Source organism: Halictus rubicundus, chromosome 4 (genome assembly GCF_050948215.1).
Source record: "Halictus rubicundus isolate RS-2024b chromosome 4, iyHalRubi1_principal, whole genome shotgun sequence".
In the NCBI taxonomy this organism is placed as follows: domain Eukaryota; kingdom Metazoa; phylum Arthropoda; class Insecta; order Hymenoptera; family Halictidae; genus Halictus; species Halictus rubicundus.
In genome coordinates this window covers 7,831,367-7,858,205 of record NC_135152.1, presented here as the reverse complement: position 1 = coordinate 7,858,205, position 26,839 = coordinate 7,831,367, and the positions used below count along the sequence as shown (strand labels likewise).

The window sequence follows — 26,839 nt, the reverse complement described above, 5'->3', positions numbered from 1 at the left end:
GCACAAGATCCAACGCTGGAACATTTCGAAAACATAGCTGAGCCTTTTCAGAGTGTTGAAATTGAAGAAACGAGTGGTATGATTGAGTAAGACAAGATAATCACAGCACTAACGATAAGTGGCCGTGATACACACCTAAAGTTTGATCCATAATTTTCGGAGCAACCTATAGCACACTGACATTATAACAGAGTGGATGCCACACAGTCAGCTATCTTGCTTCGAACAGACCGATTCATCGGGGCTTTATAAATCAAACCGGACCTCGACGTTCTTCGGGAAGCACTTCAATCGATACTTTAGCCGCAACCATGACCGTACGCGGTGACCCGTTGTAATTTACAACGTGGAAATATTTTGTAAAATTCATTCACACCTTTCATACCTTGATCTAAGAGATCGTATACAGGGTGTCCCAAAACTGTTGCAATTCCTTGAAATCGGTGATTCCTGAGGTCATTTGAAGAAACTTTTTCCTTTGCGAAAACATTCTCCGCGGCTTCGTTGACGAGTTATTAACGAAAAACACGGACCAATCAGGGCGCGGCTACAGTGGACGGATTCCGGCTCGGCCAATGCCAACGTCACGCTCGGCGGGACCCGCCGCCGTGCCGGCCCCCTCTGCTTTTCTCGCGCCCTGATTGGTCCGTGTTTTTCGTTAATAACTCATCAACGAGGCTGCGGAGAATATTTTCGCAAAGGAAAAAGTTACTTGAAATGACCTCAGGATTCATCCATTTCAAGGAATTGCAATATTTTTGGGATACGCTGGATAATAAAAATATTCTAGTTCCGATAAAAGCTCCCAATTCCGAAGTCAAAATAGGTTCGAGTGCAAAGGGATAAAAAGGAAAATAGAAACGAATTAGAGCGACAATCCTGTTCGTCTGTCTGTGTTGTGTGCTACTATTATCCAGGAATCACCTCGCAACGGCAGCGTGGCAATGAGTGATCGATGCGTTCCTCTCATAGTTCGAGCGTAGAAAAGTCGCCTGATTCCCACACTGATACGCTGGCTGAACTTTACCTCGCGGAATCCGCCGGCTTTCACCGGTTGCGTCACTTCGCGATGATACAAATACAGCCGCCGCGCCGAGCGCCGCGCCGGTGGGGAAGCGACGCTAATGCCAATATGAGAGAGCACTCCCGGTAAGAAAACTGCATCGAATTCGAACTGCATCGCCTGGACAGCGCGCCGCCGCTGCATTCGATCAGCCCACGCCTCCTCGGGATGCAAATCGTTTTCTTCCCCCGCGGACTCGGTCTTCAAGGCTTCCCCTTTATGCACCGGGTGTCCCATTTTATCGCATTCTACCTTCAATACTAGAATTCTTAGAAAACGCTCTACCGTTATGTCTCGATGTCAGTCGAAAAGGTACCCATACACCCTTTTAAATTATGCAATTCCGACCAGTTGCAATTTTTAAAAAATTTTTTTGTACACCAGCTAGTAAAAAAGTCCTAATATCTCAAAAAATCTCAAAAAATCTGAAGAATCGACTTAGATTGAACTGTTTATGGATAATGGAGAATTCGGGTATCGTCGGTTCGGATAATGGTGGTGCTACTTGTATCGCGAATTAAACGAGCAAATATGCTCCGAATTGTGTCATGTTTGGGCTCATTTTAACCAGAAAAATGCCACGAATGTGTCAGTAAGAGTTTCATAAGAAAATAATTAAAAGCTCAAAAGTTTTGTCATTGGATTGTTATTGAAGTAGTAGGTAGAACCATTATACTTTTTATTTGAAACGTACCCAGCTCGGATGTGTGTCATTGGAGCTACGAGAAAATGAAAAACTGTTGCCCGCGTCGGTTTACATGGATCGAAACGCGTTTATCAACTAATCAGTTGCACCGGGCAACAGAACCGATTAAAGTGGAACACCTTCTGCGCAATGTTGCCTGTACGGAATATGTGCCGGTAGAGATAGAAGCGGAAAGGATCAGTGGAGCATTGTGTGCTCGCGGGACAACGGGGCTGGATATATAGGTTGGCCGGTGCAGAATGATCTTAGTTAGAATGATAGCAGAACATGTCTCGCGGAGAACGTAGCGCCCACGTGAAATACCAGCGCGACACGTGAGCAACGTGTGCCAACGCGATCGCAGAACGATCGGCGGAATTAATCATCGGACCTGGGATACCGTTCGGTACGATTGCGACGGAAAATAGGATCGTGATCGTAAACAGCAATTATCTCTGTAGAAGGTAATCAGATCGAGTAAAGAAAGAGTCGGCGAGAGCAACGAACCGCTCACTATTTCTTTCAGACAGCTTGGTCCTTGCAGGAGCAACACTGCTTGCTTCTGATCTCCCGAAAAGGAATTTTGTGAAACTGTAAATACGAAGTTACAATATCAACACTCTTATAATTCAGAAATTAAATCGGAAGGTTTCGCCAGTTTTCCAAATATTTCTCTATATATGTCGCCTAGGCCTCGATGATAAACGTCGCGGAAATATCCCCACTACCGCGGGGTGTACCCCGTGAGGGGCCGCGAGGCTCCGGAGGCCTCGGTAAACATAACCTACACGATACTTGACGCTGGCAAGACCCGCGTTGTTGACACATATCGAGTATTCACTGACTGAAAGTCATCGTTATAGAGGATTAAGGGATTTCGTAGAATTACGACATTAAAAGTAGGAAAGAAATTTTTTAGAATTTTGAGAGTTTGTTTAAGGACGAACAGTATTTTTTATTGTTGAAAAATTGTATGTACATCGTCAACCATGTATTTTTATTTGTAAATTACATTGCAAAATTGTTTCTAGACAGTTAGGATACGAAACCGTAAAGTGAACTTGGAAAAGTTGAAAAAGAAAAATTATTTTCTACGAGAAACTGTTATAGATAAAGAAGGACGTGCTCTGATAGTTTTTGAAAATTGACGTTTAAGGCATGAATCGGTTTGATCAATGTTTGTCGGGCCTGGATTGAAACAAGTCGAGTCTCCCGGTCTGAGTTTATTGCGATGGGAATTTCACTCTCATTAAACTATATTAGCTTTCACTTGATTGTTTAGTAGTTTGGCTATATGAGGTAAAACGGACATGTCGGATTTTCTTCCTGGTTGTATCGGAAGGTTTCCATTAGGATTGTAAGGTATGTTTTTCGATGAAACGCGGTTAGAACGGTGTTATTTATTTGTACACGATATTATCATCTACTATATTTGACCGAAAAAAAGTATATAATAATCTAACTTATGCTTGGATTAAATGCGTCAGTTAACTTCTTATTTTTGACAGAAAATTGATTTAAACTTACCTAAATGGAATTATCTCTACAGAAACTCTACAGAATAGATAAAATAACATGATTATTATGGAAAGTGTTGAACTGAACAATTTTTTGGTCCTCGAACGAAAATGAAATTCCAAATATCACAAATACTTAAATATACGTAATAACCAGCTGCGCCTTAATCTGTACACGAATAACGACACAGAATTTCCCTAAAGAAATTACATAACAAGCGACTGGTTTCAAGCACACAAACCTCCATCTTGGACAGTAATTAGCGCCAAGCGAGGTATCGATACGATCATCTCCCCAATGAATGACGAATGTTATTTCTATATGAAACGAGGGATTATTCACGGCAAGCACTGAATCACATAATGATCCGATGCGCGATTATCCATTGTATATGAACCGGCCAGGGATACAATCGGCCGATCCGTTTGAAGCTTTTGTTGACAGAGCTGGATTTCCGTTGTGCTAAACAATCCCTTGCGTGTCGCGTAATTCCGATCGAAAGCGTGTAGCATGCTTCGCGAACAGGTAACTGCGGAACGACAGAACAATTTAACCCCTTCCCGTATTTCAACGAGTCTGGCTCGTGATGAAGATTTTGGCACAAACGTAAACATCACGAGTACGACTCGTGGAGTGAAGATCTGCCAAACGTAAACATCACGTGTCACAGATATCACAGGTATTTACATTTTCTCGAGCCTCACTCTGGAATGTTTACCGCGCGTTGACCCCTACCGCTTGGGCCCGGATTTCGTCGAGGTAAATAACACGGGAAAGGGTTAATAGTGCCGGGACGCGTCGGTATTGGTGCATCCTCGTGTAGCAATCGACGAAGGTGTTTCTTAAGACCGTTGACAGAGGGAATGATTAACGCGACTCGCGCATTTCCACGAAGATAAAGGAACAACGCCATCATTCTACCGTTAGCGAGCGTCGGGACTCCTCTGCCTTCGAATCGCCGCGCATCAAACAATACTCTTTTGTGCGTACCGTATTGTCGTCATTTTAAAAAGTTCATCTTTTCGCCAGAGAAACATCGAGTTGACGTAGGAGGTCGTTTCTGATATTTTTGAAACAGAAGGTTATTCATGTAGTCTGGAAGTTGAGATATTGAACGTGATATTTTAAAACAGTTCATCGGATTTGAAACAAAATTGTTTAACGCAGACTTTGACTTGAGAACGCTCTTGAATTAATTTTACGAAACGAAAAATATTCTCACCCTAATATTTTCTGCACTGTGCATATTTTCAAGCGAATATTTTCGCAAAGGTACAAACAGCGGAGAAAATTTCGGATCTCGATGATAATAACGAGATTGATAGCGATCAAATCACCAGTCTAATTAACAATATTCCACGTTACGTCATTCGAGATATCGTTGATTGTCGAGAATATCGAAATCCTGCGTTAAGAATCATTTTGCGTCCGTTTCTTACTGAGAATTCCGACGTTGCTTTTCGGGCAACGTAATGCGGCAACAATGGACGATATTGACATAACAAAAGAGCAGAATTGCAAATGTAATTAACCGCCACGAAAAATATTTCTGCGCTGCGTTCTCATACGATAGATATGCAGGAAGTTCGCAGGATCCGACCGGCAACGGCAACCGGAGTTTCCAAGGAACAGCGTTTCCGATTCTAGTTTGATCTAAGATATCCATGTAATTATGCTATTAATATTTATTTCCATCCTACTACCGCACGTTGCTGCGTTAAACGGTGTGAAATGCTTGGAAACGTTTAACATCGAAAATTGTAGCACACCGTGGAGGAAGTGGGACGAGCTTTAATTATTCGGTAATTATTGTTATCAACGTCTATCAATAGTTTCCAATTACTAGGTGGGTTCCACGTTTCTACTAATTATTATACTTTACATTTCAATTTTATGTAAAAACGATTTCACATGAAATTTTGTACATACGGCGAGACATATTGGAACGCTGTATTCACAATTTTTAGATCTTAAAATATATATGTTAAATTGACGTGTTTTAAATATTGTATTGTATGCACGTCCCGAGATTGTAGTGGTGAAATTACTGTCGGTGAGTGTCCGAAGGCTACACAAAAATATAATGAAGAATAATATTTTTGTGACTCGTCGATTTTGTGTCGAATTAAATGAAATGAAATTATTTTCTAATTTCGCTGATGTGCCTTGACCCCTTCTCTCATGGTAGATACTGTGTTATTTTGGATGATCAATTTTAAGAAAGCAAGGCGAAGAAAAACAGTTTTTTTTTCGGTACATCAGACTTCCACCATAAATTCAAGGACCACGGAACGGAGGACGAACGTTGATCGCGTCGCGCGTCGGCATGGCGGAGCGCGTCGGCGATCGTAACGCTAGTCTTCGACCTTTTATGGCAGTCTTAACCTACTTATTTAGTACGTAACGAGATTCAAACAATTTGTCGGTGCGCGAGTCGTTTCCCGCGCGATGTTTACACGATGGAAGAAAGAGCGCCGGGGCAAAGAGGATGACGATCGTTTCCTCGGTTTTACGGGCCTGCCTCCCCGTTCTACATGTGGAACGTCCGAAGCGTTCTGTGATCGAGCGACGACTCGCGGCTCGCAAAGTAGTCCACACATCCTCTCTCTTGCATTATAAACAATCTCCCATGAAAATCTAGAACGGCCGCCGTAGTAAACCCGCCGCCGACGCCGACGCCGACGCCGCGCCGCGAGGAACGTTAAGCTGGATTCTCACGATCTGCTAACGCGACCGATCGCCAGGACCTGTCAAATTATGATTATCCTGGCCACGGATAGCGAGTAGCAATCCTTGTCGAGCAATTTCTAGACCCACGAACGAAAAAGAACCAGTTGCCCGAACTATCCTAAACGTTCCATCAACTAGCAGACATGTTAACGTTTAACTACTTGGTAAATTAATTATTTGGCGTCGCATCGACCTCGTGTCGTGATTTATAATATCTTATACGATCTATGCTTTAGACGGCACGGTGAAATAAAATTATTCAAACCAGAACATGGAACGTTGTCTACAGAGCTGCTAAATATTTACAATTTTTGGACAGAAATAGTTACCAAAATGGTAAAAATTCAGTATAGCTGGGATTTTGTTTAAAAATTGATTGTTTCAATGTAAAATCGTCAGGCAGGTGGTACGAATATTTCGATCATCGATTTTGGCGATTTGTATTGTAGTGGGTGCGTAAGTGAGTCAATTTAAACTCAAAAAATGGAACTTGAAAAAATTGAACATTCAATTTCCGAGTTTTCGTTGAGATTATACAGCATTGCGGATGTTACCATAATATATTGTTTGATTAGACTTTTTTATATTTTGTATAGATCTTTTCAAGTGCTAGCAAGCAAGCTGTCATGGAGAAAAAGTAGTACATATTGTTCTCATGGTGTGAACATCCTGGATCATCATGCGATATCACCGGATTAGCTCCTGACACATACGAATGAATTTATTGTTGCTTCTCTCGCTAATATAAAAATTAGCACAAAGTGGCATACGAGTCACTAGACCAAAATGGGACAACCCTTTTATTTTTTAAAAATTCATATTTATTCTTTTGTAATCAAACTCGAATTTCAAATGGTCCAGTGACTTTTGAGCCACTCTGTAGCATTCTAATAATATCTTGTCTGCAACATTTTCGCTTTTGGGACGGAATTGTTCAATTATCAGCGTTTCCAAAACGGAAAGATCCGAATTATACCGTTACCGTTTTCACTTACGTTCTCTGCCAACAAGAAGAACTGTGCCAATATTTTGGTGCGTGCCGCCTGCTAAAACATCATTCAGATGTGACGGTGATTTTCGAGGTCGAGTTTATCGGGATTTTCGAGACAATATCATTATGAAAAAAGGAACAACCGCCTTTCCCAACAACGGATATTTATCTTCGCATGAATAAATATCGCGAGAGCTCCGCGTCTGTACACGCGCGCACGTCGAAACGGTCAGAACACATGTCCACCCCCACTCCGATGTTCACGACATTATAGGAATAGCGGGATCGGTGGAGGGGTGGACAGCTGTTCTGACAGTCGGCGTACTATAATCGTGAGTGATGCGAATCGTCATTAAACCAACAACCGACTGCGACACTTGTGAAATCTGCGGCAGTTTCCGTGAAAACCGTTCTCCGTCGGCTCCGTCGATAGCTCAGCCGGAGGAATTGCACAAAGCGAAAGTCTCGACGTGTTTATCGTCACTTTTCTTTCTATTCGAATTAACATTCGAACGTTTGCGAACGTAATATAACGGGGGGGGGGGGATTATTTTTTTACCAAAAATCTATCTTTACTCGCCTAATCGATAGAAACACAAATTGAGATTATATCCTTAAAGTTCTTGGCAGCAAAAAGGCTTAATCTGATTAAGGTTAGCAAATAATCCGAAATAACAAAACTCTTTTGTTTTGAATCAAGTAAAACTTCTATCAACATATTTGTGAAATTTTTCTGATTGAAACGAACCCAAACACGACACAATTCGGAGCACGTTTGTCTGTTTAATTCGCGATTCAGTGGAACCTCGCTTATCCGAACCGCTGATATCTCAATTCTCTTTCTCTTCGGAAACAAGCAAATACGACTCAAATTGTGTCATGTTTCGTGTCATTTTAACCGGAAAATAGTAACGAATATGCTGATATAAGTTTCATAAAAATTTCATTAAAAACAAAAAAGTTTTATGATTGGATTAGTACTATGCCACGCCAGTTTATTACAAATAGAATGTTTGCTCGACGAGACGAGTCGCTAATTATAAACACACGCTCGAGACCTCTTAGGTGGAACAATGAAACATTGTTCAGATATTGTAGAATAGAATCGTGATTTGTTTATTTATGCCGAGTCGACAGGAATTGTCTCATGTTTATAGATGTAAGGGCAGTTTCGCGGAACAGATAAAATCCATTTATCTTAAATTACGGAAACATAAGAGTCAATATTAGCACTGTGAACGAGCTCTTAAGTAAAGTGTTATTTTAATAAAAAAAACATTATTATTGTAGCAGTCATTGTTGCCTGATGTTCGCGCAAATTTTTACGGGAAAAATGTCCCTTAGTGGCAGGTTAGAGAGGTAATTAATAATTTGTACATTACAATTTATCGAACAGAACTTGACGCGTGAGAATGTCTTTTAAAAAATTGCAAAAAATAATTAAAAAGTTCCATAATTCTTTGGACTTCTGGAAACATCTTCTGCAAATTAAGCTTCCCGCAAGAATAGCCGTTGACTCGAATACAAGTGTAGGTCTCGGTATTTCGTTAATTTGGGGATTAATTCGCGTGATAGCCAGAAACGAACGCTCGCATCGCCATGGATGACTCTGACATTTAATCCGGAAGTCCGGTGTACCGCCCTGCTTGACGTAATACCAAATTAGAGGTTCGTGCACGGTCGTAATAGAATCCTGAAGAGGACACGTACGAAACACGATAGAAACATGTAAAAGGTGGATCAACAAATTTTTACCAATTCTATAATAAAAAATACTTAACCCGTCGCCACATAACAAGTCGGACTCGCGAACATTTCAAACAGAGTCTACGAAACACGAAAGTTACCTACACCCCTTTCTCTTGCGTCGAAATAAAATTCTATTGTTCTATTTTTCAGCTTCAATTATTAATTTTTAACGTTACTTCTTGTAAACACATCAGTCTTTCTGTTACTGCAAACGCTGCAGCTATTTATTTTGTTCAATTGCCAAAAATGAATGCAGAAATGACTATTTCGATGCTCTGGGTCAAAATAGACCCAGCCACCGCCGTCGGGGTGTTGAACATTAAGTTAAACGTAAATATAGAGAAAATGTAAATTTTCATTCCCGATTAGAAAATTATGAAAAGACATAGGAAGTATACTGAATATGAGAGTTACTTAATTATTAATATTGAAGCATAAAATCTATCAAAAATTTATATATATCACATTATATATCACATACAAGTGATTTATGCGACGCTAAATAATTAATTTAAAAAATATATATGTAGACATTAAATGAAATGTAGATACAGAATAAATATAAATTTTGCTTTCCTTTTCTAAAATGATTAAAGACAAAGTCCGAGTTGTAAAATAAATGCAGATTTGATGAAATTCTTGTGGTTCTCAAAGAGAAGAGTACAACACGCCTAATCGAAGTATCTAGCAACTGGAAGCAATCCTTTCGTGCAAAATGGGGTTACATTGAAATCACCGATGCAGGTTTCACCGGCCCTGTTTTGGCCGGCAAGGATCCACCAACACCAACCTTGACCGACAATAACATTGACCGACATACACATTTTCCGAATTGCACGCGACTTCCCATCCAATTGAAAAAAATCATTAAGCCTAACTCTTTTCGCTAAGAGGACATATACAACGTATACACTGGCGCAAAAAAGCCTTCCTACATCCTTTCAACCTTATCTCAGTACCCAAAGTTGTCTACGACGTTCATTAATCTCGATACATATTTTTGTGCCTCAATTGTAACTTAACCTTCCTAATTATTAAAAAAACAATCGTTCAAACATCAAACGACAAAATTTGTCTTGGCCTATTAAAGGGTCCACAGTGTTCCAAAATTTACTAGACTACTTAAAATTCGAATTTGTTTATAAATGCGAATTTTTGAAAAATAAAAGGGTCATTCAATTTGAAAATGGAGTTTTGGACCAATCCACGGTAAAAACGGAAAAAAGACTATTATTTCCTAGTATTTTATATTTTATATTTCCTAGTATTTCATAAATTAGCAGACACCATAAATACACGAATATTTTAATAATCGAAAATTAAAACTATCTCTGTCTGTTCAAGGAAAAACTCGTTCTTGGCGAGATGAGCGGAACGTAAAGAGTAAAGGACGCAATAAAAAGGTAAATGATTTGCGATCAGAATTGCCGAAAACTTTTCCTCGTAAATATCCGATTAATTTAAGAGCGTTTCGATGGGGACGACGCCGCGCCGTTCCCAGAATTTATTATCCCCTTTTGTTTTTATCCCGTTCGCGGCACAATTTAACGGTCGATAAAACTTTCGTTGATTGGGATCGGACTTTCGCCAGGGGGGACAGGTCCGGAGCGATTTTTTTCTACTTGTTATTACAACAAACTTGTTAAAGCGATAATTGCCACGTCGCGGCGCTACCGTTTCCGCGGTAAAAACGTGTTTCTCGATCGTGTCACGTTTCCCCGAACAATTTTGTCGATTGACGCTCGAACTCTGGAAAATCAGGCTTCGATGCTATCGTGTGAAAAACGTCAGTCCGTGTTCACCGGGGCTAATCGCAATTAACGTCACAGCAAATCGTCGCGGAACTCGATTGCAAAAAATGTCAACTTCTGCAGCAGAGAAATAAAATTGTTAAATCGTATTATGGGAACATTTTACCATTTTATTATGGGAAAACTCACTTGCAAGTTATGAAAAGTAAAGGAGGCCATTTAGAGGAAGACAATTCAAAAATTCTTCATTCTATAAAGTCCCTTTTTCAATCCCAAAGATTCTTTAAATTTAAAACCTGATTCTTTACGATCATGTTTGTCACAGCAGTTTGAAAAAGTGGGAAATGGCAATCGATGGCCTAGTTGTTCGTTCAGTTAGATTTATTGTTCAATAAAATCGTGATTAATATTTTTCTTTTTTGCGGTGTTGTGGTACATGCTGATTTTGATAAAATGGCCGCGCGACCGTGTGAAGCCGAATTCGAGAAAAACTTTCGCAAATCGATTCGGCAAATAACACGCCGACGCTATTATACCAATTGACGTATGAAGCAACGAGAACATTATCCGACATAATGGCTAATGACGATTTTCGTGTCTCGTTACTCGCTCGCACCGCCTCCGGGTTGTGCAATGACAATTTGTTTAATGCGAGCGGGGCAACAGCGCGCTCTCTGGGACATTTACAAACAACGATGCCCGGCCATCCACAAAATAGCAATAGGATTTGCGTAAAAATTGTGGAGGTAATAAAGAGAAACAATTTGGACCGCAGGAGAAGCCAAAATGAAAAGCTGGAAGGGGGTAATAGAGGCAATTTAAAATTTGCTGACCTTTCTGGAGTAATGGTGACTCGTTTCATTGTTAATATCCGAGATTTTACTATTCCACTATTGGCAGTAAGAAAAATATGAAATTCCAAGTGTCTTTGAAATCGTATTATCAACTCTAATTCGTGCCTCGTTTTAAATAATGTTACGTTCTTTTTTATTTCCCTACGATCGTGTTGCAATTTGACGAGTTCGCTTAAAAGATCGACGAGTAAAGTGAAACTGAATATTTTTTATGAATTGTTTCCACGGAACAATTTTTATCTATTGATTAGAATACAGTCTATTAGAAAACCATCAAAACTTTCACATTCGCCTGATACAATTTGATCCTGTAACGTCTATTTCGCCAGAGTAAAGGTTAAAAAGGTGTTTCAAGTTTAGAATTACGCCATCGCGGCACACCGAATAAAGATCCAGAATTAATGACTGGAATATCTGATGTTTGCAGCAGGATCATAAACTCGTTAAGAAGAAAAGACGGAAACAACAGAAGACAGTTATTACCCCGGCTAAATAGGGTACAATGATTAACGACGAAAGCGGCCGGCGATATGCAACTCGGAACAATAAAAATAAATCCTCGCCGGAGCGAAATTGGTTTTCTAGATTTCATCGTTTTCTTAACAGCTGCAGATAAGAAGCGGCTGCAACCAGCGTGTCGAAAGTTATTGAATTGCGTCATCGTCGTCGAACGAGCCTTTTGTTGTTTCCACGATCGATTAATTCGCGAGGCAGACCAAGAATGTAATCGTGTCAAAGGATCTGGAGAACGCGTCGAGACTGAAGAGACTTTCAAGATGATAGATCCTCGCGCTAACAGCGAGAGAGCGTATCCTTGAAATCTCTCGGTTCTCCATTTCAGGATCCCCGTTAATCCGCGATCAACGAGATCTTTCTAATTCACATGCGTCGCGACACTCGGTGGATGACAATCTCAAGAATGGGGCAAACTTGAAATCCTGAAAAATTCTGGAAAAACCAGAAAAACAATTTTTTTGCTCCGTTGAAATAAAATACGTCTGTTTCTTCCTTCAATATTAGGGGTACCCACAAGATAAATCATTAAGTAATAATAAGTATTAAATAAGCAGATAAATTATTAAGTAATAATAAGTATGTTTCGCGAGGCAAGGAAAATTTGGAAAACGAAAAGTGATGTACGTTCGTCTAGTTCGAGGCGAATTTTCGAAAGGCTCCGTTCAAGAATAGGCCGGTGTTTACTCGCACGGGCCCGGTGGCATGCAAAGGGAACAAAGGCCGCGTTGTGGGTGATCCGCGAATTGTGAAAGGGAAGCGGAGCGTTGTGGACACAACGGGATCAAAGACTAGAGGCATCGATTAAACAAACCACCCCATACAGTTCGTCCCCTTTCTTCCGTCCAGAGGAGGACCCTCGTCCCTCGCACGTGGATGTATTTACACCTGGACAGGAGCCCCTGGTGACCCCGCGCAAACACCGAAGGGGAGCGACTTTATGGCTGTAAACAGTCTTTCGAACATGCTCCGAACAGGTTCGCCTACAGGTGCGCACTCCTCAGAATGTATCTGTACGTTCAACACGGAAATTTGAGTGCTATTTTATGGGCAACGATGACAATGGAAATTCAATGTTTTTAACCGTAAACTTGTTGCGCACCATCTGCAAATTAAATACGTCAATATATATATAAATTTAACATACATGCAAATAGACTGCAGATTTGTATGCAACATAGAAACTGAGATGCGGGAGCTACGTGGAAATCTACTTCTTCTTCTTAATAATTCTAATGAGTTGGAAATAGTATACAAAAGTATTTTTAAACTCTTTTATTTGAAATATGTATTTCTCTTTGCGATAGAATAATATGTTAAAAAGTTAACCAAACGACTTGAAATATGTCGAAGAGTTAGAAGGATTAGTTTACTGTATGACGTGTAAAAGAAATTTTTTAAAAATTGTAATTTGTCGGAATTCTGGAGAAAATAGTAACTGCATTCTACAATTTTGTACTCTGAACCTTGCAAGTATAGATTCTGATTTTTTTAAAAACTTTTTAGACGCTATAAATGCAGGAAAATTTGCAGTCTACTTATGACAAAGTGATATTTTAAATCTAATCATGAATAGTCTATCAACTGGTTTGCAGTCTGTATAAATTATAAGTGAGTAAATTAGACAACACGATTAAAGAAACTGCAAGCAAACTGTAAACTGAAACTGTAAACTATATTGAAAAATTTCATTTAAGAATAGTCATTCCGATTTCAATGTCCGTAACCGTGAGAAGTCATCGTCGTCGTTGACATTGCCACACGCGTTGAATACTGCTGTCTCAACTATTTCAAAGCCGCTCATTAATAACTTCGATAGAATTTACGAAATCATGATGGTCAGGCTTTCATTATCGTTTCAGGCCTTGCTGCTCCAATAAATTTTGAGGTCTTTGCAAAAGTCCCGACCATTCGAAGAATATATCAAGTAACGTGCACGGTTTAATAAAATTTGATTGCATTATAGAACTCTGAACTAAACTCTGTATACTTTTCGCATGATCGTTTACACGTTCATCTGATTAACGTTTGCAGGAGCAGGTTTCGAAAAGAGTTTATACAGAAAATCTAAAAATAGCGAAGAAAGTATAGAAAGTCTATTGTAAAAACCTACTCTAGTTAGTTTTAGTGGCAAAACGAAGATTTTTCAACGATTTAAGCCGATAGTCGTATTCTAGATTAATGCCAAAGTAATAATACTTTCACAACTGTTCCTTTGACAATAAAACACAAACTGAGAAAAAAAAACGCTTTCTATACCCATTAAGAGAGTACCTAAAACATTAGCATGCCAAATGGGGTAGTTTTTTCAATCGCCGATCAGTGCAATTAGAAACAGATAAACACCATTTTGTTCATTCTTTATCTCAAGAGTTGTACCGATAAACCTTTATCAAAATAGAGATTATGTATGTATCTCTGTGTAAATGAAGAATTTTGCACAAAATGGAGTTCAAGTGCCATAATAAACTGCACGCAAAAAATAGTAACAAAAAGTACAAAATGAAGTGATAGAATCGTTCAAAACCCCTGTCACTTTGCGAAATCGGAGAAAAGCAACTTTTTTCGCAATTTAATCTAGAAAGTGATGAGTAATGGAAATATAAATGTTTACATTGCTTATCAAATAAGTAAAGGATTTATGAGTGCCATTTCTTTATATTCTACTGAGTTTCTGTAAAACGACGCCAACACCAAGCGCCATACTTAGATGCACAAAATGAAAGTTTCATGATATACACATAGTATAATTGCTCCTTTGCACGGGTAATTGAACAAAATCGAAACTCGTATTGTAGCCTTTCAGCTCATGGTACAAAGCAACTACTGTGCTTAAATAATTTTTCGAACATTGTCTCATTCATGTTTTAGAATACGTGTATCTGTCATTTTTTTCTTTTTTGGCACATCAGTATCATTAGTTGGAAAGTTATTAGTCAGAAGTTGGAAATATACAAGGGTGTCCCAAAAATGTTCTACTTCCTTGAAAGGAGTGATTCCCAAGGTCACTTGCAATAACTTTTTCCTTTGCGAAAATGTTCTCCGCGGCTTCGTTACGGAGATATTATCGAAAAACACAGACCAATCAGAGCGCGGCTGACTCCAGCTCGGCCAATGCCAACGCCACGCTCAGCGGAAGCCGCAGTAGCCGCGTTCTGATTGGTCCGCGTTTTTCGTGAATAACTCCTGAACGAAGCCGCGGAGAAGATTCTCGCAAAGGAAAAAGTCACTTGAAATGTCCTCAGGAATGTCATTTCAAGGAGGTAGAACATTTTCGGGACACCCTAACACGTAATCGCACAACAGGCGTCGAAAGAACATATTCTCGGACACAAGCCTTCGGTTCAGTGTTCTCGAAGTCCACCGGTGATCCCACATGTGGGCACAGGCAGCGACAAATGACACTCGTCGCAACGAAAGCGTGCGCTCCGCTCGCGTGCACGCGTTCGTGCGTGTTCAACGACCCTGCACGCGTAAACAGACGCGCGTGTGTCAAAATCTCTGTAATCGGCTGCGGTTCCGATCACGGGTGGACGTTGTTCCTCCGTTTGCATACGTGCGCGAATATAAAGTGCACGTGTCGCGGCCGCGCGCGCGCCGCTATTGCAAAAACAAGGATGTCATCAACGCACACGGCGTTCCACATCGACTTCCGCCGGGCAAATAACTGAAGTCTCCGCGGCGAATCGGGTCGGAGGCCTGGAATCAGTTTCGCGAACGAACGCTTGCCCGCGATCACGTCATTTTTACGTGTCCGCCTGGCCTCTCTTTTGCTAGCGACCTGCCGCTTTTGCATACGAAATGTCCGATTTTAGAATGCAAATGTCATCAAACATTTCTATCGAGAGATACTAATCACTAGAGGTTTACTATCGATCACTTTCAGCTATACAGCTGATCCTTAAGGTCCCGTCTGGAATTTTAATATAGATGTGTAATTTTACTTGTAAATACAACCTAATGACAACAATTCCATTTCTACCGTAATGCAATGAAGAAACTTGAAATTCATTGGCAGATTCGGTTACCTCACTTTTATCAGTAAATCTATTTAGATAAAATATTGCGTTTGTTTAACGTCCTCAGGTAAACAGGCATAAGCTTCCGTCAAAATGTCGGTTGCTAAACAATATGTTAAACAGTAGAATACGTTTGCGCGAATTGTGAGCACAATAGCGCTTTATGTGCTTCAATAGTCACTGCATCGACGACCACATGACTAATATTAGTCATTGTCGTCACATTACTCATTAGTAGATCTTCATGCGAAATAAAAATCGTCTGCATCGATTGCAAGAAACAACAGAGAATTTTTTCATTCGTTGATTATCTTAACCCATTTGCAGAAATATGAAGTTCTTTTACATATAGTCACTTTTTGCACTTAAATATAATTTTGAAAAAGTTTGATGATAAAGGCCTTCTTTTCATATTTCCTTATGATGCTAATGGGTTAATAAGTTGAAAACAATTTATTGGCATTATTAAATTCTTTTCGTCGTTCCACTGTCTTCGGTTCCTCGTTTTTGTCGTGCAAAAATCCGCAGTCTACTCGTTAGACGTCTCTGTTTTGCGGTAAATAAATCACCCTAGTTTCTCGAAATCAAAATGGATGAAAATAATCCAGAAAATATTAGACAGAGCAGAGAGATAAACCGAGAAAAAATGGCGGTCGGCTAGGCGCTGAGTTTATCGTCTCTAGAAGAGCTGAAATGTAGCAAATCCATGTCAAACATATTCCCGAGCGCTACTTTCTCCGAAAGTTCCTTTAAAAAATCAAGAATTGTCACTTCTCCGCGTTTCCTCGTAAAAAAGAAAGTGGATTCGGGGCCAGGAAGTCGAGTAAATCGCTCGGAAGCACGCGTGCGCGTATCCGGCGCGGCGCGGCGCGGGACGGCGTTGGAAGAAACTTTCAATTGGTCCGTTCGATGGAAAATGTCATCGTTTCCGGTTTCCTCGGGGGATCGCGAGCCCACGATGTACAAGCAGATAATGGCGTGTACTTAGAGGCCCGGAGAGAGGAGGAGTATACTCGCCGACTGACAAAATGCTGGTTCGTGTCCCTTTGTTATTTATGTTGGTCGTGTGCGGTTGTCCATGGCCCGTCTGCCTCGGCATGGCAGGAAAGTAGTCCGAAACGAGGGGGCGAAAAAAAGAAGAAAGAAGAGAACCAGCCAATAACGCGGCAGCCAATAGTTGTCGGGGACTGTTCGCGCACCTAAACGAGGGCGCATGCTCGAAGCTTTTCACCGAAAGGCGGATCCGCGGAGCTTTTCATCGACCAATGTGCTTTTGTGGGTGGTGCGCGTCTTCAGCTTGCGCGCTGAGCTTTCCTCGACGGCCATAACGTGCAACCGGCTCGCTATAACTCATCCCTGATGTCCGGCGATCACCGATAACACCGCGATCGAACGGTTTTATTGTCGCTGGCATGCGGCCTGTCCTCCAAAATAAACTTCGCCCCGGGATCGATACGTTTTCCTGGGAAAATAAAATCCCGGGAGCAACTGCGAACGATCACGGAAGGTCGAGCGGGCACGAGGCGCGCTAAAAAGAGAATTCCCGGATCTTCGGGGCTGATAGCCGCGATGGGATCAAGATCGACGTGTTCACGGTCGTCCAGATAGATCAGGGAATTTTTTCGGACAGTCCCGTACATAAGATGTGGCTAAGGCAAATATAAGCAGAGCAATTGTCGATAAGGTAGCTCACTGTACGAGCCACAGATCAGTGAACAAGTGGGAAAATGTCAGCCATGGACCGAAGAGCAGCAATACTCTAATCGTTCCGTGTCATTGTCATTGCGTGATTTGACTACAAAAGACGCCGGTTTACGACCTAGAGTCGGTCTGATAATTTTAGAGAAAAGATTAATCGGGATTCATGAAAACCTCTGTTATCGCTGTAGCCCCGACTATAGTCGCCTAATCTTTGATTATCACGTGTGGGGCGTTGTCGAGGCATAGGTAAATGCAAAGCATCAAAACACAGAAGATACCATCAGGTGATTCCATTTGCAGAAATAAGTAAAAGAAAGGTAATTACATTTTCTAGGTTGACGCTCCGATTTCGAGACAATCGAATTTGAAAGTTCGGCGGCCACAAGTGCCCCAGCATTCGTGAGAAGTAGAATTGGTTGACCCCATGATCAGACGGGTCAGACGGTTCCTGTTCAACAGCACGCCTAACCGCCGAATTTCCAACCTTCCAGTTTCTCTGTCAATTCATAGTTTCAAAATAAAGACTTAGGCGAGAAATATTAAATACTAAAGCTTTAAAAATTACTTACTTAGTAGATTTAAACAGTATGGAAGGATGTATAAAGAACTTGTATAGATGTCGACCAAGTTCGTGTATCTAGCAGGCAAAAATTAAATAAATGACGTACCTATTAGGTGAAGTTTAAAATAGTAGAAAAATTAGAAGAATTTAAGAGTGGCAGTTCACGACTGACCATACCTCTTACAAATGTTAAGCGCGCGAACTTGGCGGATTTTCAAACTCGATTTTCTCGAGAACGAAGCCTCGTATGGAAAAATGTTATCCTGCACTTTCAACGTATTTTCTCACATACAATCAACTTCTTTTTGGGTTCTTCCATCAAGTCACGCCGTGTACCATAATGAACATGTTTTCTTGCCGGTATCAACATTAGAAAAGAACGAAAGTAGACACGTTCGCAGAGACGCAAGGGCGCAAGTAGTAAGTAGTAAATTGGCTCTCGTGACGACACCGTTTGTTGCAATTTATGGCCGCCATTACTATATGGAGTATAATAAACTAGTGCTACCGGTACAGCTTACCTACCATTCGTTCCTATTTATAGACAAATTCGACGAAGGTGAAACTAGAACGACAGATGCGCTCATCCGCGGAAGAACGGAAACATAGGAGGATATTCGCGCCGATCGATAAACGGATCCAGTTATCGTTCGATCGTGTTCTACGTATGCAACCTACCCGCGGCAAACAAGTTTCGAACATTTTTCCGTCGAAACGTACAGCAACCACTGCTTTCTAGAATAGATCGTCGCTGATACGAGTTAACAGATGATTTTCCCGGACGTGTAAAATGTTTTTCTTTTGCCATATTTTTGTCATGCTCATGCTCACGGACTGGATCGACTTGATTTAATTAGGAATATTGAATTAATGTATGTGGAACTCGCGAAACTTAATCTATTACAAACGTTTTAAAATTTTCAGCTATAATTAGATCTTTATGCAGGATAAAAATTTTCTACCTGAATTGCAACAGACTGCAGTGAAATAGAAATTTATTTTCTTAATATGTTTAATAGGTTGGAAATAATGTCACAATTTTTAAAAATTGTTTTAATGTTTTTACCGTTTTAAAATACGCCCACCCATTTTTCTCATAAATGCATAAAATCAGGAATCCGAACTGACGTTACAAGTTTAAGAAATGTAATTTGTTAATTGAAGAATTGTTTATCGTGGATAGCAATTGAAACGCAGCTAAGTTGTCATTAGACTGCGAATTTTGTGCATGTATGGAAAAAACGTTTAAAAGAATTTTAAAATGTTATATTATTTTCAGCTACGTCAAATTTTGAAGGAAAGGAAAAAATTCTTATTTTACGCAATGATCCGTTAATTATCGTTGTGGCTTGACTACGTCTTGCGCTTTGATTTTTGTGTTTGTTTAATTAGAAATTTGTCTATTTTAATATTGCAATAACGCATACATTGAAATAATTTGTTCTTTGCTTGACGTTCTGTAAGGAATAGAATACTCGCGAAGGAAAAATTGAAGTTACAGTGCAAAAATGGGAGACTCGAGCATTAAATCCATATGTTGACAATTGTTGCGCAATCGGCGAAAACACAGATATACTCGATGAGTCAACAAACTCGCGTAACTACAAATAATTGCATTAATTTCGAGGAGATAACGGGGCTTCGTTTCTAGAAATTTTAGTTTTCGATCAAAACACTTCTTGTACAACAGAATTTTATAGAATACCTGCACGTGGTTTCACACTCCTATCGGAGAGTAGCATAATCAATGAATGAACGATTTGTGAACTCTATGCGTGACAGAATAGCAAATGACTCATGGTTCAACGTTGTTTTTTACGTACTTTGTATATGCAGAATGAGTCACTTAAAATAAGCTCCTCGATAAGACAAAAATACTTGAAAAATTATAGTTGGTTAATTCCGGTGAGGTTATTGCATGAAGGAATTCTTTTTCAAGAGGACGTGATTAGGACATTTGAAGGTCATTGGTATTTTTTAACATCTACAATCACAGATCGTAGACCTCATAATTTTATGAGCTTGTTCAAGGTCACTCGCGGATGGAAAGAAATAACAAATGAAAATTCACTATGAATATGAATGTTTCTGGAACAGAATATTCTCGGCTGTGCTAACGCATTAACTATCACGCGAATTTTATAGGTTTCACGTAACTGTCAATTATCTTTTTTCGCCTGTTTCTACGTCCGCAATCCTAAGAGATTTTGAATGACCATAATCATCGAAATCTGCATGTAGTTCTATTTAAGAGAACGAAGATGACCTTCAAATCTTTCAATTAAGTCCACGTGAAAAACAGTTTTGTCCTTCGTGTAACGAACTCCTTCAGAACTAAATAACTATAAGAACAATTATTTTGATCCTTAAAACAAATAGTTATCGAGTCTTAAATGACTCACTGATGCATCATGTTACGCTGTAACATTAGAAACACAAAAATCTTCAGAATTAAGTCCCAGAGGAGTCACTCTTACAGCACGCTTTCATGTGACGTTAAAAACTCGAGACGAATGCAAATACATTCCGGAAATTAATTATCCACGGATTCTCCCGTTCAAAAACGTTTCGCTCGTATTGTAGCGTTATGCTCGCAGCCGTACAAAGTAAAGAATCGAAAGAATCCCGTTTTTAACTTTTAGGAAAGCTGACAGAAAAAGAAGACAAGAGAAACTGTTTCCTACATTGCTGCTCGTCTGAAACCGCCGCGCCGGCTAGAAAGGAAACAAAATGCCGGAACAGCATAAGCGTTTACGCAAAAAAGGTTGTGCCGAAGAGAGCTCACCGGGAGCAATTAATTTTACAAAGTCAAGCAAAAAATCTCGCGTTTGTTTAGGAAGCTGACCAAGTTCTTTCTCTTCGTTAACACGCTCTACACTGGACACGTAAAGTGTACACTATAGTTTCTGTATAGTATTTTATAAAATAATGTCATCTGATAATAAAATATTATTGTCATATTTGGATGATGGAATTATTTTTCCAAACGTACAAATTAATTTCTGCGGGAAAAAGTAATTGAGCACCATAAATCTTAACTTCTCAGGTTTTATTTTATTAAATTAATTGCTTTGATTGCGCAAGTCGTTTTAAACATACAAATCGATCAAAATACTTTGCATACGATGCGTTAACACTAAACCTACCACGGTCAAAATGACCGGGTTTATATTTTACAATTATTGAAACTATAAAAATTCATTTATGGAAACTGATGGAATAAATTTCCTTGTCGAAGCATTTATTATATTGAAAATTACGGACAATCTTAATAAATTTAGGATTGCCATTTTTATAAGGCAATATTTACTAGATACTGTTAACGCGTGGTAGGGTTAGTGTCAAAGCAGATTTTACCCATTTTGTGTTTACATGTTTACAATATTTATTTTTGTACCGTCACACAAATGCCAAAACGAAAAGTGCTTTCTTATCGGTCACGGATTAATCGGACGCGGATTAAAATGTGGACGAGCACGTTGTAGCATCTTTGAAGTCACTTTTTCTCTATTACGACTCCGGGGATTTCCGTTTCGAAGGGAAAGATAGCTCCGATGACTATGGCGTCCAAGCGTTACACAAAATCGGAAGAGGTCGGTGTTTATTCGCGCGTTTAGCGAGCAGTTTACAGTTATGGCTTCTGGTAAAACGTTTTCAATACATCGTCGAGCGAAGCCGAGCGAACTGGACTTCGTTGCTCTTTCCTCTTTTTTTTTGCAGGAACGAACCTATGCAGCTCAATGACTTGAAAGTCAGCCATAGTTTTTGCCACTTTGGCCGTGATAAATCTGTGATCAACGGCTAAATCGTGTGGCTATAAAAATTCCTCGGTACAGAAGAACGAGGCTCTCGGAAATGAGAACGCAAACATGATTTCGTCAGTTCTTGTTGTCCAATTATATCGAAACACTTTTCTCAGCCAGTTAGACCCATCGGATCGTGAGTTTAAACAGTGGTGGACTTCCAAGAATTATTATAGCGAAAAACAAACATCATTCGACAGATGGCCAAGCAATATCAAAAACTTGAACGGACGTTTTTGGAGTTACTCGATAGAAACTTCTCTTTCTGTGATAAGTTTTTTTTTTCTACATTCAAAGATTTCGTCGTAATACTTGTTTTATCGCGTTTTAAAAATATATTAGAAATGTTATTAGTAATGTTGTATAGGCTGGACATTATAGCGGCGAATAATATTTAATATTTATTAATGTACTTCTAATGTTATCAATTTTCCACGTAACTTATTTTAATAGTACACTAGCTCTTACATAACCTTGGCATGATGCAGAAGCATTGAATGCAGCAATAGTGAATCATTGAGTGGTTCAAGGTAACGAAAAGATAACGGAGTACTTTTTCACGGTGGAAATTTGGTAACGGGATCTGACACACGATATTGCTCGGCAAATATGTTCCACGATATTTCGTTCGCAAGCATATTATTTAAAAATGTATTCGACGGTGAATTTCAACTTCATAGTTGTTTCCCAGATTTCCAAAAGTTTGATCCCTCAAATGACGGTAACAATTTAAATACTTTTGAAACTCCAGAATAAATAACTTATTAATAAATCTTTTAATCCCGGTAGCAAATTACGATCTTGAAACGGTAAATCAATCAGGGAGCTATTGCTCAAGATGCGTGATTCAAGCTACCATGAGATGATTATTTCTGCAAAATCGAGTGAAAAAAAAACCAATAACATTTCCACGGTTGACGGTTCGGTTTCGAGAAAATCGAATTCGAAAATTCAGCGGCTACGCGTGTCCTAGCATTGCAGTAGAATTCCACGGGAAGTAGAATTGGTTGGTGGTGATCAGACGAGTCCAGTTCAGCAGCACGCATAACCACCGAATTTTCGGAAAAGAATGCCATTCAAAATTAAACTTGAATAGCAAAATTGTCTTTATAGTGCAAACGGTTAAAGAAGTTTTAAAAAGAAACCGAAAGTGGGTGTCCGGTTATTACCATAAGGGTTAGTTGTTGAACCTAATCTAGAGCCATGTGACTTCTCTTAAACATTTTCTGATTGAGCCTAATTAAAAAACGGAAGATCATCGGACATCTGACAATCATCCAATACAACGTGTTTCCGGATCGAACGAGACGCGAAGACGAAAAATCCGCGTCGCTCGGCGGCAAGCTGATAATCGTCCGCGCGGGTTCTCGCTCGCTTCCATCCAAAGCGGAACGGTTCCGATTATTTATTCAGCAGAAACGGAGACAAGGTTTCATAACGCTCTTGCCGAGCAACTTGAAAAATCGCATGTTTTTGAAACGCGCGAACGGGATCGCGTCACAAGCTGGCCGCGCGCGACTCTGTCGTTTTCTACACAGTGAATGGCGCACACGCACACGCGGCCCAGGCCGGTGCGGCATAGATGAGTCGCGCGGTGTGTACGTGTGCACGTGTACAAGCACGTTGCCATTAGCGCTCATTTTGCGTCGTTACGTTCCGCGCAGACTGCAGATAAGCGGCAGCGTCCGAATCAGGAAAGCCGCTCTTTTGACTCCGTGCGTACAGGGTGAAGACCCAACGCGCGACAACGTCACTTTCCGGCGAAGAAATTGCGTAGAAATCGGTCCACGCCGCGCCGGCCGATACTAACCAGCGAGACGCGCCGCGCTGCGCCCGTTTATGCGTGTCCGCGACCACGCAACAGCGGACCGAGCTTGCATAATTTAGCGCGGAGAATTAATTAGCGGCGAGGAAAGTACTGGCTCTGCTATATTTACCGTTCCCGTACTAATTTCATTAACCGACGCACACCGTCGCGAACTCTCCTCTCACGACTTTCCTGACGCCGAGTCATTCTCGATTCGCGTCGATCAGTATTATCGTTCTTTGACCGATCACAGGTAACCCTCGTTCAAAGGGGGATTCTCCAGTAAATTATTCAAATTAACGCGAATTTTTGGAATTTCATTTGAATTTAATATTTTATTGGTTCGTTGAACAGTATGAAAATATTTTTCTCAGTACAAAAGAATAGAGTACAATAGCCAAAATTTGATTTTTTTATCCTCTAGACCAGGATCCACCCTTTTAGTCACGATTGAAAATGTAGCTAAACCGAGAAATGAACCGAGAAATGAATCATTAAAATTTTCTAAAACTGCGAGGCGCACACTGAGAGGGTATATCTATACTTTTCCAACGAAAAAGGACATCTTCATCAAATTTCGACCCACTCGAGAACAACGTCAAGCCGAGTAGGTACCCTCGCCCGCAACACGTCGAAAGCCGGCCCGAGCCGCCGTCTTATATCGAAGGAGAACTGTGCCAACTGTTTCGTAGGAACGCTCGCTGTGCAGCATGCGCGTTTCGAAGCAGCGCGGATCGACGGTAACCGGCGACGTTCCGCGACGTGGAATGAAATACATACTCGCAAACCGAACGAGACGTTAATGACGGGCGATGATCAAAAGTGAATGGAACTGTTCGCGGCGCGCACACAGCCAGTAGGTAGGTTATACGCTGGAGTATCGAGCCGTTAATTTCAAATAAACGGAAAAGCACATTCACCGCCGCCGCGACTTTCACTGTCGGCCCGCTAGCGAGGAGAGAACACTGGAATTGTTGGCAAAGACCGACGAATTGCGGTAATACTATCTGCCCCGTGAAACTTTACTCGCCTCCGGGATGATAATCATTCCGGCGAGAAGCCGTAATTTCCTTTCAAAACTTCGGCTAATTGCATCGGTCGGATATTATTAAACGGGGACAGGTTAGCGCGGAATTATTGCGGCGCGTACAACTCGCTCCAGAAATCGCGGCTTGTATTTTAATCGGTCATGACTGGACGGACGGCGCATTCTTATGTAAATCTCAACTTTCATAGACCGCTCGCAGAAGTAAATACTAAACAGAAGTTTATTATCCCCGTTCGCGGATTCTGAGGAGCTCCTCCAGCTATGGGGGTCAAAAACGCCGAGCATTTTTACGTCACTTCCATCTCTGTACTATAGATCTACATATAAGTATTGTACTTAATAATTACTGGCATCCAAGTGTCCATTAATGAATATTTATATTTTTCAGAATTCCTCTTATTTGCAACATCAATTGTTAATGGTAAGTCGGTAAATGCAGGTGTTAAATTTTCAAAAAATTAATTAAGTCACTTAAACACAGTATTGACTAACATTACAGTAACAATTTATAATTACCTCTTAACAAAAATGGACCGGTGTCGAATCTAGAAGGAAACTGTTGAAATCACAAGTCTGGGAAGCAGACTCTGTCTTTTGTACTTAATTTTCTTTAATTAAAGCTGCAAATTGTATACCGGTATTTCTCGTGAAGCACGTCATACTTAATTCGCTGCTCGTGTATTAAATTTTACGAAACCAGTCTCGCCACTATGGATTTATAAAAGCGAAATAAATGAGGTTGAACAACTCTTGAATTTTCTTGAAGTGTAATGAAGCATATCAATTCTTATTCGGTTATTTACAATATTGGCAAATTGACATAAATAAATAAGACTTAATAACAGTTACATTTTATTTTTACGCTGACACAACTCTCGCATACTCCGTACAAATATAATCATCCTTACGTAAAAATATAAATCATCGTGTTCGTTAATTCTTCTATTACAATAATTTGTAACACTGCCCAAAATAATTGAAAATGATACGTAAACGAAAAAACGAACTAGCACGAACAAACTGCGGATCTTTCTACATTTAGAATATTATTTAAAAAAATTTAGCAAAAATTGGGTAATAATATGATCTGAATATTGTGTTAGAAATGTTTCTACAAAATAAAATTTTCCGAAAGGTTGTTAGAAGAGAAGTTAATTTTTTTCACTTTCTGTGATTTACGACAGACAGGTATGCATAAGCATGCGCGCTAAATATGAATCATGCAGCAAAAATTTAGATTCACCAACTGCTCCGAGGACCGTAATAAAGATCCTAGCAAAACAGAGAAACTATGAAACACGCATTAACGCGTTTAATCGTATTCGCCGGCAAAGCAATGACTCGCAGTTAATCGGATAGACACACAGAAGGATCAAGTGAAACAGAGAGAACCCGGGCACCGGCGCTGCAACCTCCGACCCAGATGAAGAATGCTTCGGTGCACTCGATGCAGGTGAATGCACCCGACGCGGACGACCAGCTTTGGCCGTAAGTGTTCAGAAAAAGATGCAAATACAGACTGGTATGTCGAATGTTCGGAGCGTCATTAAACAGCCTGGAAATGATGATTCCTCCAGTTATTCCGAGCCGATTTCGCATAGGGTACATTCAAGTACTGTTCGTGAATCAACGTTTACGCGAATTCCGCGCGTTTTGAAACACTGCGGAATAGGATCATGGCATTTTTGTCGAATCAAATTGTTCGACACAAATTGCGCATAAATTCGTAGGAAATTAATTTTTGATTCGCATGAAATTATACGAAGTAATATCATCACAAGCTTTTATTTTTGTTCGATACACGTTCTCCAACAAGTAACAACGTTCCCATATTACTTAACCGATAAATTGTTAATTATGTGCACTGAAAATTTTTATTTTACAATAAATATGAAGACAGTTTTATGAGAGACCGCTTAACTTTAACTCAATCCAAAAATTTACTCACTCAATTGTAAAATACGCTCATAAACCACTTAATTTTATCTTAATCCGAAGATCGGTATGCGTTCCCCAGCTACCCAATCATTTCCAGCGTTCTCCGT

General features: G+C 40.1%; 1 protein-coding gene and 1 long non-coding RNA gene across 5 annotated transcripts in view; both read right to left on the bottom strand.

Moving 5' to 3' along the window:
• LOC143353324 (myelin regulatory factor homolog 1) overlaps positions 1–26,839 on the bottom strand; it is an 89,305-nt gene that overhangs the window by 58,737 nt on the left and 3,729 nt on the right. The window lies entirely within an intron of this gene.
• Positions 17,905–18,455, bottom strand: LOC143353809 (uncharacterized). Its single transcript, XR_013082210.1, has 3 exons — positions 18,429–18,455; positions 18,144–18,211; positions 17,905–18,070 (listed from the first exon to the last, which is right to left on the bottom strand). It is a non-coding gene; the product is annotated as an uncharacterized LOC143353809 (long non-coding RNA).